Source organism: Sinocyclocheilus grahami, unplaced genomic scaffold, assembly GCF_001515645.1.
Source record: "Sinocyclocheilus grahami isolate Dianchi unplaced genomic scaffold, SAMN03320097.WGS_v1.1 scaffold1579.1, whole genome shotgun sequence".
In the NCBI taxonomy this organism is placed as follows: Eukaryota; Metazoa; Chordata; class Actinopteri; order Cypriniformes; family Cyprinidae; genus Sinocyclocheilus; species Sinocyclocheilus grahami.
In genome coordinates this window covers 188,094-191,299 of record NW_015506758.1, presented here as the reverse complement: position 1 = coordinate 191,299, position 3,206 = coordinate 188,094, and the positions used below count along the sequence as shown (strand labels likewise).

Genomic DNA, 3,206 nt, shown 5'->3' with positions numbered 1-3,206 from the left:
GTAAGCAGTTTATAAATACAGTTATAAATGCCTTGTTCTTGATTTGTAAGCATATCTATTACAAAGGAGCTATAAAGGCTCAGTTATCTTCCTAACAGAAAAAAATAAACAAAAACAACACAGAGGGATACAGAACTCAGAATATTTATTTCAAGATGCAAAAAAAGAAACTGTACACTTTATTTGTTTTCTATGAAATTGCAGAGGTTTATTTTTCTTTTTTTTATCAAGTGAACAGTTGTACGGTTTCATTTTTTAAATCTTGAAAACATATTTTTGTGTTCTGTATCCCTCTGTGTTTGTGTTTGATTAACTTTTTCTGTTTGGAAGATTAATTAGCTTTTAAATCTCCTTTGTAAACGCTTTAAAACAATCCTCACTTTAGATGAGCTCACAAAAATAGATGGCTGGCAGCTTCTAAATGTTTTATAACTACCTGACCTAATCCTGAATTACAACAGGGATATCTTAATAAAGCATTTATGAACACACTGAGCAACTATTATCATGTGTTTAAATAATAAGATTTTCAAATGTAAGATTTATAAATTTATAATTAATTAGCTTGTTATTCATAAAATGTGTGTTCCACAGTCTTGATGGTTTGGATTAACCCTTTAATTGCCGTATCCCTTAAAACCAGACTGACAGACGGTTAGTGTAAATGCATGTGCTCGCTGTGCACCGTTCTCCTGATGCCTCCGGGGTGGCGTTTGCACTGACGACTTGGGCCCGCCATCGCTGCTAGCAGCTATATTTATTTTTATTTTTATTTTGACTATCCGGGGCTTTTTGGGGTGCCTTAACGTGCTCCAAAACTCTTGAAAATTGGTACACACATTGGAATCTGCGGTCATTAGGATGCCGCAGAGGATGGGACCCGGGCGTGGCACAGGGCTCTACAGCGCCTCCTGGAACACAGTCAGAAATCTTGATATATTGCTCACACATGCTTGCACATATTCATATGAAACTCAGTACACGTATAGATCTCATTGAGCCAAACAACTTTTGTGCTGCATGTCTTAGGCTCGGCCCAACAGGTAGTTGGCTATTCAGGGCTATTTGAAAAGGGCATGCTCTGGAATTTGATATACTCCTCTGAGAATTTCCCACCGATTGCAACAAACTCGGTGAACATGATCTCAAGACATTGGGGATGTTAAATTGCCAAGGGATTTTTGATATCTCAAACTGTTTGCCCGTGGCGAGGCAGTGAAGTTATGGCGAGAAATGAGAAACAGGAAGTGTCTAATAGCATCCACATACATTGTCTGATTTTGATTAATCTGCAGGAATTTGTTTGTTGTATGATGCCGATCACATTGATGTGACTTTTAGGATTCAAAGTCATAGCGCCACCAACTGGCGTTTGGAAGTGTGTCATTTTCAAAATGCTTTTAATTCATCATCTTATTTTTACCCGATTTGCTTCAAACTTCTTCAGAATAATGTCAAAACACGGCCGATGTAAAACTGGTGAGGGGATATTGTTATCTGAAATATTGTTGCCTTGGCAACGTGTCAAACTTGAATATTCTTTTCTGGTGATTTACGTGCAGATAACATGCTTAGAATTTCTTGAAACGCAACACACATGTCAGTAATAATTATAGATAGACACTGGGAAAAGCTCATAAAAGGGCGTGGAAGAGGCACTCTATAGCGCCACCTTTTGACAAAACTTGGAGGGTTAGTTTTAGCTACAGTCACCAAACTTGGCACCTATATTCTTCTCATCAAGCCGGACAACTTTTTAATTTACAGTCATTAGCTACGATCAACAGGAAGTCGGCTATATTGATTTGAAAATGGATTTTTGGAAAAATATAGCTGTGAATTAATGAATACTCCTCAGAGTACAATTACGCTATACACACCAAACTTTTTCTACATGATGCCAAAACATTGAGGAACTTATACTGAGGATGGATTTTGCATAGCTTGAGAAGTTTTGCCGTGGTGATTTGTTAAAATAACAGCAAACAAATGACAGAGTATTTGTGATGTATTATTAAAATGCAGCTTCCAAACAGTTCAAAACTTTTTACATACATAGAACAAGTCATTCTGAGGAAATAGTCACAGTTTCATTACTTTACAACACTCTATGGATAACAGAAAATTAAAAAACTGTAAGACATCTGATCTCACTCTGCCACTGCCTGTGTGAGGAAGGGAGGAGGTGGGGGCTGGGTGAGTGTGTGTGTGTTTTGAGAGTGGGAGTGAGAGAAGGGGAGGGTGAGAGAGAGAGAGAGAGAGAGAGAGAGAGAGAGAGAAACTTTTAAACATATCTTTAATCACCAGAAAAAAATAATCAGTAATTTTTTTTTCATTACCTCTTAAGAACTCTCTTAGGCCTTATCCTTTTCTATCAGTTTTAGGGACAAAAAAATCGAAATACCACTTAATTTGTAGAGCACTGACAACATAATTTGGTAACACTTTATATAACTGCACGCTATGAATCATTAGGTAAGCATTAGTAAATAGTCAGTTAATCCTTTCTAAAGCATTGTCCCAACATTAATAGCCATTAGTAAGCAGTTTATAAATACAGCAATAAATGCCTTGTTCTTGATTTATAAGCATTTCTATTACAAAGGAGATTTAAAGGCTCAGTTATCTTCCTAACAGAAAAAATAAACAAACACAACACAGAGGGAAACATAACACTTTTGCAATAAAATGCAAAAAAAAAGAAGCTGTACACTTAATTTTTTTCTATGAAATTGCAGAGGGTTTTTCTTCTTTTTTTATCAAGTTGACAGTTGTACAGCTTCATTTTTTCAATCTTGAAAAAATATTTTTGTTTTCTGTATCCCTCTGTGTTTGTGTTTGATTAACTTTTCTGTTTGGAAGATTAATGAGCTTTTAAATCTCCTTTGTAAATGCTTTACAAAGTATAAACTATTCTCACTTTAGATGAGCTCACAAAAATAGATGGCTGGCAGCTTCTAAATGTTTTATAACTACCTGACCTAATCATGAATTACAGCAGGAATATGTGTTAATAAAGCATTTATTAGCACACTGTGCCACTATTATCATGTGTTTAAATAATAAGATTTATAAATGTACATTTAAATAGTTTATTAATCATTTACATACACTTTCTAAATGATCTTATGAACTACTAAATAACTGGTTTGTAAATAATGTAATAATTTAGAAATGATAAATTGATCATTAATAAAGTATGAAAA

At 34.9% G+C, this 3,206-nt stretch overlaps 1 long non-coding RNA gene across 1 annotated transcript in view; it reads left to right on the top strand.

Annotated features, from left to right (window-relative positions):
* Nucleotides 1-1,137: 1,137 nt before the first annotated feature.
* The window catches only part of LOC107571314 (uncharacterized), a 3,262-nt gene continuing 1,193 nt past the window's right edge, over nucleotides 1,138-3,206 (top strand). Inside the window, exon 1 of the long non-coding RNA XR_001607163.1 lies at nucleotides 1,138-1,247. This is a non-coding gene — a long non-coding RNA (uncharacterized lncRNA). The remainder of the gene's footprint in view (nucleotides 1,248-3,206) is intronic.